We start from the raw sequence: 13,843 nt of genomic DNA, 5'->3' as shown, positions 1-13,843 counted from the left end.
AAAAATAATGTACCAGGAGAATATTTTACAAGCTTCCTTATTTTTGTTCACAGCACTGCCATTGACCAAAAACAAAATCACACAAATGGAAGGAAGGAATGAGTAAAGATTTGGCTGTTGCTGCTCCTGGTCGCCTGGGGACTGCTGTCCTGGGTCAGGCTGGAGCAGCAGCAGATTCTGTTTTCTTATTTCCTACCCCTGTTTTCAAACCATTCTCTCCTTTTGCCAACGGGAGGAGGATGCTTATTTTACCTGGTGACATCCTCAGCTAGGCTCTGGCTGGGCTGTGTATTTGTCCCATTTGTTGTATTTCCCTTTCAAAATAGAGCAACATTAACATATTTATTCTCATTGGCTATATTCAAACATCTCTATCCGTGGGGTTATCTTGAACAGACTGGTTAGAACTGGTTTCCAGTTAGCCTTAAAATATTAATTAATCACTCTGCTCATGACTTTTAAAAAGGATTCTCTCTTTGTCTCTTTTTGAGCCCTTGAATGCTGAAGGAAGTGGCCGAAGTTGAAAAGCTCACATTTGTTCTCAAAATGTAACACATTTTGCAGTAGCAGAAATCTGAAAGCTCAGCTACGAATTCTTGCGGAAGACCTCAAGGACAGACTAAAGGAATTCAGTTGAAATTGAAGTGCAGATGCTTCCTGATTTATTCCCCTCCCCACTATATTGTGATGCTGCAGCAGTTTGATCCCCCAAGGCTGAGGCAGCTGCGGCCTCACTCCTGTCAGTGCCTAACCAACTCCTTGTCGCCCAGAGAGCCAGCTCAGGGACCTAAGGTGTGTCTGAAAACTAATTCCGAGGGTTGTCAGGCAAGGCTTCAGCCCTTTTAGCACACAGGACAGCGGTTAGCTGAGTTCGTAGAGGGCAAAGGGGCTGCCAGGAATGCACAGCTGGAGTAAGTAGTGACCCAACAGCTCAGGTCAAACCTCACCTTTAGGTTCACCTGGCGGAGCACCTGTTCAATATCTTTATTGATGACCTGGATGAGGGGATTGAGTCCAGCATCAGTAAGTTTGCAGATGACACCAAGCTAGGAGCAGGTGTGGAGCTGTTGGAAGGTAGGAGAGCCCTGCAGAGGGACCTGCACAGGCTGGATGGGTGGGCAGAGGCCAATGGGATGAGATTTAACAAGACTAAGTGCAGGGTTCTGCACTTTGGCCACAAGAACCCCAAGCAGCACTATAGGCTGGGGACAGAGTGGCTGGAGAGCAGCCAGGAGGAAAGGGACCTGGGGGTACTGGTAGATAGTAGCTGAAGATGAGCCAGCAGTGTGCCCAGGTGGCCAAGAGAGCCAATGGCATCCTGGCCTGCATCAGGAGCAGTGTGGCCAGTAGGAAAAGGGAGGTTATTCTGCCCCTGTACTCAGCACTGGTCAGACCACACCTTGAGTCCTGTGTCCAGTTCTGGGCCCCTCAATTCAAGAAAGATGTTGAGGTGCTGGAAAGTGTCCAGAGAAGGGCAACAAAGCTGGTGAGGGGCCTGGAACACAAACCCTATGAGGAGAGATTGAGGGAGCTGGGCCTGTTTAGCCTGGAGAAGAGGAGGCTCAGGGGTGATCTTATTACTGTCTACAACTACCTGAAGGGACATTGTAGCCAGGTGGGGGGTGGCCTTTTCTCCCAGGTAACCAGCAATAGAACAAGGGGACACAGTCTCAAGTTGTGCCAGGGGAGGTATAGGCTGGATGTTAGGAAGAAGTTCTTCACAGAGAGAGTGATTGGCATTGGAATGGGCTGCCCAGGGAGGTGGTGGAGGCACTGTCCCTGGAGGTGTTCAAGAAACGACTGGATGAGGCACTTAGTGCCATGGTCTAGTTCACTGGATAGGGCTGGGTGCTAGGTTGGACTGGATGCTCTTGGAGGTCTCTTCCAAGCTGGTTGATTCTATGATTCTATGATTCTATATACAGTTTAACAGGCTAGAGGAAACCCGGCAGACAGTGAGGCTCCCCCCGTCTCTGGCTAGGGATGCTCCGGGTTTTTTGGGGAAAGGTGTCAGCCCTTGCTTGAGGGAGCGCAGCTTGGAGGAAGGCAGGGCAGAGACGTACCACAGGCCTGCGCCGGCTGCTACAGGCGACAGGAGAGCATTTTTTAGCCTGCGACCATCACTTAAGGGGAACAGAAACTTTAAAAATCAGGGTCAAAACCTGGGAAGAATAAGCTCTGGGCGCCAAACCACGGGTATTTTTCTGCCAGAAAATCGCCTAACGGACTGGTGGCATTCCACAGCCCCAAGCAATAAAAACCAAGCAGACCATTACGCCTCATCCACTATTTTGGCCCTTCTGCAGCACTCCTCTTTCCTCCCCTCGTCCCTCTTGTTTTGCGGAGGAAACACTCAGGCAAACACACCGCGGAGCTGAGTCGCACCCCCAGCAGCGCCCAGACCCCAGACTCAGCTCCGGCAACCCCGGGACAGCGCGGAGGGGCGGTGCAGATTACGGCAGGAGGGCCGGGCTGGACTCGGCCCGGCCCCGGGGCGGTGCGGCACGGCGCTCGGCCCCGGCAGGGAGGGGCCGGACCGCCCCTACGCGAGCAGTCGCCGCCGTCGCGGCGGGAGAGGTGACAAGCTGCTGCGTGGAGTTGCCTTGGCCGAGGTGGGAGAAGTAGGTGTCTTCATCTCCTGCCGTCTCTCCGCTCCGAGGTAAGGCAGTCACCTTCCCTGCCGCTAGCCTCTCCGCGCCGGCGCCCGCCCCCGCCCGGAGGCTGTAGGGCCACGACGGGAGTACAGCCGGTCCCTGGGCGTCCCTGTATCGCCCCCAGCCACCGCGGAACTGGGCCGCGCGGGAACGTTGCGGGTGCACGGCGGCGAGAGTTTCGTTTCTGCATCGCCCGGGGAGGAGCAGTTGCGGCAGCAGTGCCGTGGCCCCAGGGGAGCCTGGCGGCGGCCCGTAACGCCTGCCTACTCGAGGCGCGCCCGGCCGAGCCGCTGCCCGTCCCGCCGCACCTGGTCGGGCGGCGGCCGACCCCAAGTCCTTATCGGCCTCTTCACATGCTGCTGCTGCCGCCGCCGAGGGCGCGGGAAGGCGCCCCGAGCCCGGCAGTTTGTTCGAGTGCACCCCCACCCCCCCTGCCCACGCCGCTGCCTTCCTTTTCGCTCTCCCGGGGGACCCGGCGCGGCGTGGGACGGGGCGGGGGGCGGCGGGCGCTGCCGCCTTGCCCGTTGCCTCCGGTTCAGCGGTAATTTATGGTTTTGTTAACTCAGCATTTGGCACGGCGGGCTTGCGGGGAGCAGCGGCGGGCGGGAGTCCTAAGTTTTTGTTACTACCGGGAGGGAAAGGAAAAGGGCTCGGTGGGGCCGTGGGCGCCCCAGCGGCTTCCTCTAAAACGAACGCCGCAGCCCCGCCTCGGCGCTGTGGCCGAGTGCTCGCTGCGGTCCGCAAGCAGCGACGCTGGGCAGGGGCGAGGCGGGGGGCAGTTGCCATCCGTGAGGGTCAGTGTCACAAGAGGGAAAAACTGTCAGAAATATACTCGTTTTGTTTGGAAACCCTATTTATTTATTTCCTGTACGTACATATATGCCTCTTTACCTATGTGTACGTGGAGTATATATTCTTATACACATCTATCTATGTGTAGACGGAATATATGTTCTTTTGAGCTATGAGAACATTGCCTAAAGGCTCCTGCTGCCAGATGTTTTGTTTTCTGGCTCTTTGAGGCGTATTTGCATTTCTTCTGGGAAGGGAGCAGACAGCAGTAATATTGCTGAATATGTATTTGAACAGTGGCATGGAACAACTTGTATGCCTTTAATTCAGCTGCAGAGGAGATGCATGTGGGATTAATATGCTTAAGTGATCGTGTCACACTGACGTATCTTGTTCAGACTTGCACATTTTTAAAGCAGTGTGGACTTGCAGGTAGCGGCGGAAGTGTAGATCATTTTAAACATGTGACTTGGCTTTGTGCTCACGATTTTAACGTGATATTTATACCTTTGTAAATAGGCATAGATTTAGCCATCTGTCTTCTGTTTTCGCATTGTCTGCATGTACCACATGGCACAAACGAAGTGGGTTCCTATGGTATAGGCTTTAGGGCCTTTAAACTCCTCCAGGAAATGCTGTAAAGTTACTGTCAAGGACTAGTGGAAAGCTTCTTTCATATCTGAGTATGCTTTAAAAAAAAAGCTGCTTCAGCATCAACGATGCCAACTGATAACTTGTGTTTGGTGTTAATGCTATTTGCATACATCCAGTCCAGGTGATAGTGTTGCTGAAAGGCATGTAATTCTTCCCACTGTGGACAAGGCCCTTTTGTGTAGCCTCAACCTTGCATGCTTTCAGAGGGTGTATGATCACTGGGTAGAGCCTTATGGTTTCTCTCTCTTGTGATAAGGTGGTGGCGAGGTGCCAGCTGGTGTTGTTCATTGGAGATCTTAGCATTAAAACTTCTGGAGTCGGGAGCCCCAAGTCGGGGCATGTCAGTTGTTCGTGCTTGCCATAGTCACTGGCATATGCTATGGCTCGCCTATGTGGAAGTGAAATTTGGAATAGCAGTGGGCCTCAGAAGTGATTTGTGCTAGTGTCTGTCTGTCCATGTTACGCTGCTTGCAGGACAGTGGCTATATAGTCATGTATTCCTATAGATGTATTGTTTTGCTGTGGTGTCCCTGCTGTTGCCACAGGAGTGGTACTTCTGGATTGTGCAGACAGGTGGGTGAAGATCATGACATGTGCCACCTCAACACACATTCCCTCTGAAACTTAACCACTTGGTGCCCTCTCTTTGAAGAAATCACTTGTTCTTAGGCATGAGCAGGCCTGCCAAAATCTCAAATGTTTGGGATTATGATGCTAAAACCTTTGTTTGAGCATCATTTTCCTAAATTTGGCTTTTCTAGATTAATAGTTGTGATAAGACTGAAAATAAAGTCTACTGGCTGCTAACACCTGGGGGGTGAAATTTCCATCTCTTCTACTACAGCTGCTCTCTAGTTTCTCTTCTGGTTGCAGTCTCCAGAAGTGTAGTGTGCAGTACTAAGTAGACTACTTCTTCTACTTACTAACCTAGGGATTCTTAAACAATGGTATACCTACCATAGCAAAAGTGGTACTTGAATTCTGCTACTGGTGGTGTATGACTGCCATGTTGGGATCTTTTTTAGTCTTGCTCTTTTCTGGGTTCAAATCTCTGCTATGAAACGCTAGAAGACAACAGTTTATGGCAGGAAGAAGAAAAAGTGTGTTAAATTGGTATTCCCATTGCTGCCTGATGGTGTTAGATGGTTTTGCATTCTCTGGGTAGCTCTTGGAATCTCAGCAACACTGGATGATTATTTTACTCCTTATGCTGCTGAGTAAAATTATACAGCCTGATTTATTTAGGTTTGGCATGTTCTTACTGAAACTCATGCCCTGCTAGGTGAATGAACAGCCTGCTTGTTTATACTGCCTTTCCCGCCCCCTCCCCTCTTTTAATAGGCCCTCATAGGTCTTGTTGTTGTTCTACTGGAAGGCTTCAGAATTTGGTTCAGCTTGCCAATAAAAACATAAATGAAGAGCCATGAACCATATTAAACATGTTATCAAAGAAGATATTTTCATACTGTCAGTTAAAAGGGGGGAAATATCACTTCAGATGGCTCCAGCCAGTCCTACAATCATGTTTACTGCCCTTCTTTAAAAACAGCTACCTTCCTCTTTGCAGAATTACAAAGTAACCTGAGTGGCTTCCAAATCTCACAGTATCTTTCTTTATGTCCCTCCATGATAATTCAGACTCTTTCTGTCTACTTATTACTCCTTTCCTGATGTCTTTTACCAGTCAAATCTTTGCTGGATCACTTTTCCCTAGATGAATTATTACTCATTTTCTCAGAGGCATCCAAGAAATAAAATGCTTGATGGATTTTTATTTTTTTCCCCCCATTACCTTTCTTCAGTATTCTCCCACGTTCATTTGCAACTTTACGTAAGTAGAGCTAGTTAGAAAGTGATCATTAAAATGTCATTGAAGTGAAAGTCAGGAAGGGTGTTGATCAGAAATGCTTTTCAGTTTCAAGTCACTAGTTTCTGGTGAACAACTTAAAAAACAAAACCAGTCTATTTTTTACTGCTGATATTTCCTCTGTACTTTTTGCTTCCTTGAGCGTTATGATCAGATTATTTGCAATAGCTGGTTTTGACACAATCAACTCGCTTTATGCTTTCAGAGAAGCACAGTATCAAAACACTCAGCTAAATCTGAAATAAAAACGTAGTTGGTAGGGCTTCATCAGCTACAGATATGAAGGAAGAGTTGACTTCTTTAAAGAGCTCAAAGTGTTGCATATCTAACAGCTTTTCTTGACTTGCATTGGAACACCAACACTTTTGGCTTACATTGGGTGACTGATGATGGTGATGACTGTTGGGGATTGTTCTTCTGCACAGCTCAAAGCAGTTCTTTTGGTGTGCAGGCCTGGGGCCATAGAGAGCAGTAATATTGTGAGCAGGTGTTTAAGCACTGTGAGGCTGCAGCCTGGAAGATGAGAGGATGATGGTACACAGCTGTATTACTGGGGAAAGACACAGTGGTAATCAGTTTTCTAGACTGGAAGGCTTTGTGATCTGTCTACAGTGTACTGGAGATGCAGGCTGCTCTTTGCCTAGATAGAGCTGAGGCAGCAACGCCACCATTGAGTAATGTTCCAGTATGAAAGTATAATGTCAGTGTAAAGTCCAGAAATACTTCTGACCTATGACTAGTTTGGATCGTGTCTCTTAAAGCAACAAAAACAGGGTCTGTCTGTGGCTGCACACTGTTGACAGTGTTTTCCTCTGCTTGCCACCAAATTTCAGATTTGAGTTTAACTTCAACAGTGGAACGTTTTGATGATACTGCAGATGTTTGTGCTGAGGGATAAATAGATCTGTTACATCTCCATGTTGAGAGAATTCGAGACTTTCATCAGGCAGTTTGGCACTGCTAAAAAGTAGCAGAGAAGGAATTGAGCTTTGTAGGTTCTTCACAGGGGAAGGGAGGGATCAAGTGGTGGGGCAGCAGCTTCCTACTGTTCCTCAATTGAACTTGTTTGTTTTATTATTGTGTTCCTCTTCTGTATTGCTCTTAGTTTATCCAGGAAAGCCCCAGACCTTTGTTCATATTTTTGTGGGCTCTCACGAGTTGTCCTTGTCCCCTGGTGAGTGACAAGTATTTCATGCCAGATGGCATTAAAAATGAAGTTTAGAAGTACAGGGATGTCTAAATGTACTCATCTTGGGTTGTGTAAGCTGCCTGTTGATGTGTTCCTTTTTATCAGAAAGGGCTTTCTAAATGCTTAAAGTAGAATGTTTCCTTGCAGTGCTATATCCATGTCTGCATGGACATCATTAGCTCTGTTGAAGACTTTAGCATAGGCTTTGATGCATTAATTATTCTGGCCTTTATTTGCCATTACCATATCTGGAATTTCTGTCTTATGTATATATGATATGTGAAAACATCAAGATGATTTTTGGAATATGTTGTTGCAGCAGTGGTTGTTCAGAGCTGACTGTACTTTTGGCTATTGCTAGTGATACCAGTCAGTGGTTCTCTGAGCCTTCAGGCCTTTGCCCTGATGGCTGTTTGTGAGCTGGAAAAGATTTTGGAGTCTTGGAGATTTTTGGTTTTTGCTCTACTGAGGCTTTCTCTGGTTTCTGTGAAGCTGGATATGCTTTCACTTGCTTGAAGGAGTTAATACTCTTTCCAGAACAGCAGTACTGTTGTGATAGCCATAATACTCAACTTCTTTTCAAAGGTTAGGTCCAAAACAGGACCACAGGTTGGACCAGGGATGGCCTCTAATGCAGGGGAACTATGAGGAAACTGCTTTTTTCATATAAGCCGTGGAAAGATGAGTTTTGGAGACTTCAGTATGTTCAGCCTTGTCAATATATATCTGTTGAAATTCCCCAAATTTATCATTCTAGGACACTTTACTGCCTTCTGTTGTTAGCTTGCTAAAGCCATTTGTTTATTGTAGTCTTTAAATGAGTAAATGTTACCTTTTGCTTTTCAAATTAATGAAATCTAATAAAGATGCCTTAGTGGAGGTGCTTTAGATTTCATGTTGCAGAACAGGTGAATGAAGTAGTTCCTGCAATGTGCTTGTGTCTGAGCCTTTGACTCAGTATCATAAGGGGGGGTGGGGTGAAAGACTTGGCATTTAGATCTCATCTAGACAGTTTTGGGTGATGCAATGCATATCAGGTATTTCACTCTTGGGATTGTGTTGTTGGCAGTTAACCGTTGGCAGTTAGAGGCAGGTCTTACATAACTCAACGCATTCACTTAATTTCATAATGCTTTATGCTTTTTGCTTCCTCTTTGTGCTGGAGTATGTATCTCCTGTTACTTGCACCTTTAGAAAGTATCTGATTTCTCCAATTCTTTTCCTAATTAATTGAGCAGCCCATACCATTTTATATCATGGCATATGAAGTGGACTATGCCATCTCAATTGCTGGGTTCCAGAGGTATAGGTGCCCTGTAAGTCTTTGTGGAGGTGCAAGCTGTTGAGCCTGGGAACAGTTAGACCTAGATATGCATCCTGTGTGAGCAGTGGTGAGTGTGGACAGGAAGGGTGAGAGCATAATAGGTGTAGTGGTAAGATTGGGGCATATTCCAGCAGAAGGTGGTGGTGTCAGTGGCTTCAGTCAGTCATTTTCTTGAAAGAACCTGTCCTCGTTGTTGTGAATTGGAGGAAGGGGGGAAAAAAATCAATACCCTTTCTGAGCTATAAAGAGGCCTCTTGACTAATAGTGTGGCAATAACTGGAGGCTAGAGCTGGGTGGAGCTCAATTCTCCTCCCTCATGAAGCAGCAGAGTGGTTTGGTCATCTGAATTGTGGTGATGGCCCTAGGGCTGACAGGAGGATTATTACAGCATTGTTCTCACTTTCTAGAAAGCTTACCTCATCGTTCTTTACAAGTTTCAAAGATGATTGAGGCATTTTTCTTATGTGTTACGAGCAGTGCCAAACCTGCTAGAGCGGATCCCTGCTACTGCTGAGTCCCTGCTGGCATCTGCCGCAAGAAGCAAACTGGAATGGAGGAAATGTCAGTTTGTCTAGAGCTGTGCAGAAGGCCTTTAGGATTGGAATGATGAGTTTTCCAAACAGGAGAAGGAATGACTGAAACTGCTGTAGTTTCACTTTCTTTACTTTGATGATTTTGTCAGTGGGTTCATGGTTATTTGTTGCTTTCTGCATAACAGGCTGAAAAAAGGAACAGAATGAATGAGATATCCTTAAAGGATTCTTAGGACGTTTTTGAAGCTACCAATACACTTTGAGTTGCACTGAGTTACATTGTCAAAAAAAGATATTTTTGAAGATGACTGTAATTGGAAGCATCTACATCAGATTTACAGTTCTGAAGGACCTATAAAGAACTCCTCTGGAAAGTAAGCACTGGTAATTTCATTTTATATTGTTAGGTGGCTTGTCATAGAGATCTTAGTAAAATGAAAGTGTATTAAGTATGCAGAATTTCTGAGAGGACTGAATTCTGTGGACCTTTTTTGTTCAGGATCCAGAGCTTTTGATGTAGATCTTTCAGTTCAGTTTAGCTGTGCCTAGATTAGGTGAAGAGCTACTGTTACCAATAGAGGTCTTAGACTGAGGGAGCTGAGCTTCTCAGTTTGAATGAAAAGTAGATGAACGGACTATGCAGTAGATACTTATAGCTATTGACAGCTAATGGAGAATGGTTATGAAGATACTAGGGCCAAACTCTATTTAATACTGTCAGAAGGCAGCAAGTGGCAGTGACAATAAATTGTCCAACCCAAGTCTCTGAAGTAACATTAGGAAAATCTTGTTGCTAGGAGGGCAGTGCAGCACTGCAGCCATCATCCAAGGAAGCTACTATCTGTCTTTGTGGTTTTTCATGACTCATCAGGGCAAATCCACAGCTCGCCTGATCTGCTATTGATGATAGTCTTGTTTGGAGTCAGAGGCTAGGTAACTTCTGAGAAGAGGCTATCTCCAAGCAGCATTTCTAGCAGCCTGACTCAGATGCCCCCAAAATGAAGAATTTTCTAGATTACATTGAACTGAGCTGACTAACTGCCATGGGATGCTTGGTGGTAAACTTAATTTTCAGTGCAGCTTTTGTAGTTAATACAATAATGCTTCACTAACCAACACTAAGATCAATGTTGTTGGCCTAAGTATTTATTATTTGAGGACCCTCAGAGTTGTTTTTGTCTCATCCATCACAGAGAGGACAAGGAACAATGGGTGTAAGTTGCAGCAAAAGAGGTTCTGCCTCAACACAAGGGGGAACTTCTTTACTGTAAGGGTCACAGAGCACTGGAACAGGCTCCCCAGGGAGGTTGTGGAGCCTCCTTCTCTGGAGACTTTCGAGGCCTGTCTGGTTGTGTTCTTCTGTGATCTGTGTTAGATAGTATTGGCTTGCTCTGGCAGGGGGGTTGGACTCGATGATCTCCTTGGGTCCCTTCCAACCCCTAACATCCTATGATCCTATGAATGGGCAGAACTCTTTGATGGTTAGTACTGCCCAAGCAGGCAAACCTCTCCTCCTCCCAGGTATGCCAAAGATGGCTTTAGGGGATGAGGTGGCATTGTGACTGCCAAGAGGGCAAGTGGGCTGCAAATCTGTATACTCTTCATCCTGAGCTTTTGCTCTGTAGTCTCTTTTGCCTAGTACTAGTTTTAAGCAAGCCAAAGGTAGCAGACAGGATGTCTTCTAATCTTTTTTTGGCTCTACTAACGTGTTTCTGCGCTAATGTTTTATTGCTGTTAGAGAAAGTGCTAGAAAGCTGGATGATATTCCCTTACAGCCTTTCCCAACAAGTAAGTCTCTGTTCTGTTTTTGGGCCTTTAGTGAATGGAGTCCTGTGTACATTTTTATTTTTGAGACATTCTTTCTGCAATTTACTTAATTTTTGAGGTGGTGGGATTAAATGTTGACGTGTGCTAGTTGAAACATGCTGTTGTTTGAGATCAGGCTTTTGGATGCCACTGTATCCAATGGTCAGTGCTTCTGCTAGAGGACCTTGTTTCTTGCCCTTCATTAGTCTTGTTTACTTACTTTTCCTGAGTGGAAACAATTCTTCTTTCTTCCTGTGTATACAGCTACTTTAGTTTTTTTTTTGGTTTGTCTTATGTGACATGGGAAAAATGAAAGTTCATGTATTATATGGTAGAGTAATTATCCGAAGATCCACATGTAATGTTTAAAAACATGATACAGATAAGTGTTCCTAGCACTTCACAGCAGTCAGAGAGCAAGCTGAAACAAAGCAATCTCTTGAGCTGAAAATGGAAATTTCATGCAAAACTCATGACTGAATGCATGTAAGTCTGATGTTTAAAGAAATGTTTGCCTATGTGAACACAAAGTCATAGATTTCACAAAACAGAGCTGACTGCTAACCAAGAGACCAGTTGCTTGCCAGCTATTGGCATAGCTTTCTCCTACCTGTCATCTATACTTCACAGAAAGAAATAAAACCCTGTACTTATATACTCCAGGCCTTCCCTCCTTGCCAGCGTAATGTTTTGTTAATTATATGGAGTCCTTTGCTTGTAGATGTGCAGGTTATTAGGTTATTAATTGCTGTAAAAGAGTGAGAGATTGAATCCTACTCTTACTGGAAAAAAAAAAAAAAAAAAAAACAAACCCAAGCAACAAAAACTATCCAATTGGCTCTCATTTTCTGTGGAGTCTCCTGGAGCCTATTTTCTCTGCTTACAGTGAAGATTGCTTGCTGATTTTGCTGCATGCCCCTGAGCCCCTACCCTGCAGACTCAGGCTGTTAAGTGGCAGCTTGTAGGGAAATGGGAGCTAACATCACCTGTTAAATCGCAATGAGATGCTTTCCACCTGTATTGCAGGGGTGTGCAATAGGATAATTTCAATGAATTGAAAAGAGTGGGATGAATTATTTTTGTGCTAATTGAGGATGGGAAAATTCAAAATGTAGCTTGATTTCAGCAACATCGTTCTCCCTTTGGGTTTGTAATAGAACTTTTGGATTTAAAGGATAATTAGAGAGTCCTCATTACATCACTGGTTGGAAGATAATATTTGCAGCTGTTACTTGAATTTTGTGCAGGATCTTGGATACATTAGAGGCTGCTAACTGAAGTTTCATAGAAGATTAAAAAAAAAATTTGGTTTACCTACAGAAAACATAATTGGAATACTTTTCTTGTGTTGTTATATGTAGTAGTATTTTTGGTAATTTAGGAACTTTTTGGGGGACGAATCTTAGTCCTGTATCATCCCAGTAGTTTGGCTGTTATAGGAAGCCAGCAAATTTGCAAGATGAAGGGCAGAAGTTTGGTAATATGTGTCTTCCACCTATGTTCGCCAAAGCACAAGAAGGCTTTCCTATGCCAATGTTGCATTGTGGCTAAGGTTAGTAGGTTCTCTGACAAGGTGATTTGTCACACGGTTTCCTCCTGTTGTGAGTTTGAATAGGAGCTAGTCCAAATCTGAAGCCAGAACAATAGTTTTAGAGGAAATTAGTCATGGAGGCATCTGAGGAGGAAGGAGCAAGTTTTTATCAGGAATAGAAGAACTTCCCAATACACAAGGGTCTTGCTGAAGATAATTTGGGCATTAGTGAATAGTGTCAGTTGACACCTTTGCATTGCTTCCGTCTGGGTATTAAAGATTAAAGGGTACAACACTTGCTCTGTTCTTGATTTGACACATTTGAAAAAGATTCTTTATAAAGACATGGATTAAGAATACATTTCTGTGAAGGCTTAAGCATTTGATGTTTGTTTCAGCTGGAGTGAGAGGCTGGGGAGATTCCTGTCGGATGATTCCTTGGTCATGGTAGATGCTGTACAAAATAGGGGGACATGAAGTCAGTTGACAAAGAGAAGGCTTTATCTTGAATTTAAGATATCTGTTGCTGGCTTAAATAGTGCTTGTGCCACTACCTTATCCTTTTTTGTGATTGTTAAAATGTGTATTCTGAGCAGAGTTCAGCAGTTGAACAGAAAGGGTTTCTGTTTTGCATATAGCTCTTTTACATTCTATTGGAAGACTTTGGAAGATCTGTTCTGACATGGGTTGAGGAAATGATTTACATTATTGGGTGGGTACAGGTACCTAAAGATATGGCATCTAAGATGGCACTAGACTGTTTTATATCTGGGATATCTGCACAGGACTGGCAAATATAAGCCGGAACATAACAGTAACCCAGTCTTTTCAGCAGTGGCTACTGGAGGCCAATAGGAGTTCCCTGGGGCATCTAAGAAGGTACTATATGTCTGGCTTTGGGTGACGAAACTTTAAATGTTAATATATCAGTACTTTTGAGATTTGGTATTTCAGATGAGCAAACAGCTTTTTTTTTTCAGCTGTCACGAAACAAAATTGAACCACCTTCCTGGAAGAAAAGAAAACAAACCACAAACTTTTGTGTAAGTCTGCCTTCTAAGAGTAAGACAACATAGGTAGTTTTACAGTTTGTTTTACCTACCTTATTATTTTGCCAGTTTATATTACCTAGCTTATATAGACAGTCATCAAGATGTTGGTTGTTTTTAACCAACCTTCTTGCCCCCTCAAATTACCCCCCTCCAAAACTAAAAGGAGAACTGGGGGGAGGATCTGAGTCTGACTCCTCTTAGGTTAATTTGGTGTCAATCAGTTGTTCAGAGGAAGAAAGCGTGAGTGAGTGCAAGGATTGATGTTCAGTCAGGGAAAAAAAAAGCCTGGAACATGTTCAGCATAGCTTAGGGAACAAGCTTATGTAGCTTATATAGCAACATAGCTGGAACATGCTTACGGCAAGCTGAGGATTTACACTGAAGCTGTAACTGTACATTGTCAAAATACAGGTGTTCTTTAGCTGTATATTAATGTCTTTA

General features: G+C 44.7%; 1 protein-coding gene across 7 annotated transcripts in view; it reads left to right on the top strand.

The window, feature by feature from the left end:
* Positions 1-2,463: 2,463 nt before the first annotated feature.
* The window catches only part of MBNL2 (muscleblind like splicing regulator 2), a 135,094-nt gene continuing 123,714 nt past the window's right edge, over positions 2,464-13,843 (top strand). The window contains exon 1 of one of the 7 annotated variants that reach the window (XM_064143874.1): positions 2,464-2,659. The gene's annotated coding sequence lies outside the window, so the exon portion shown is untranslated. Of the gene's footprint in view, positions 2,660-13,328; positions 13,394-13,843 lie in introns of those variants that run through there. The other 6 variants (XM_064143868.1, XM_064143876.1, XM_064143873.1 and 3 more) reach the window with 6 other exon arrangements.

This window comes from Pogoniulus pusillus, chromosome 5, assembly GCF_015220805.1.
Source record: "Pogoniulus pusillus isolate bPogPus1 chromosome 5, bPogPus1.pri, whole genome shotgun sequence".
Taxonomy (NCBI): domain Eukaryota; kingdom Metazoa; phylum Chordata; class Aves; order Piciformes; family Lybiidae; genus Pogoniulus; species Pogoniulus pusillus.
This window is presented reverse-complemented; position numbering and strand designations above follow the sequence as displayed.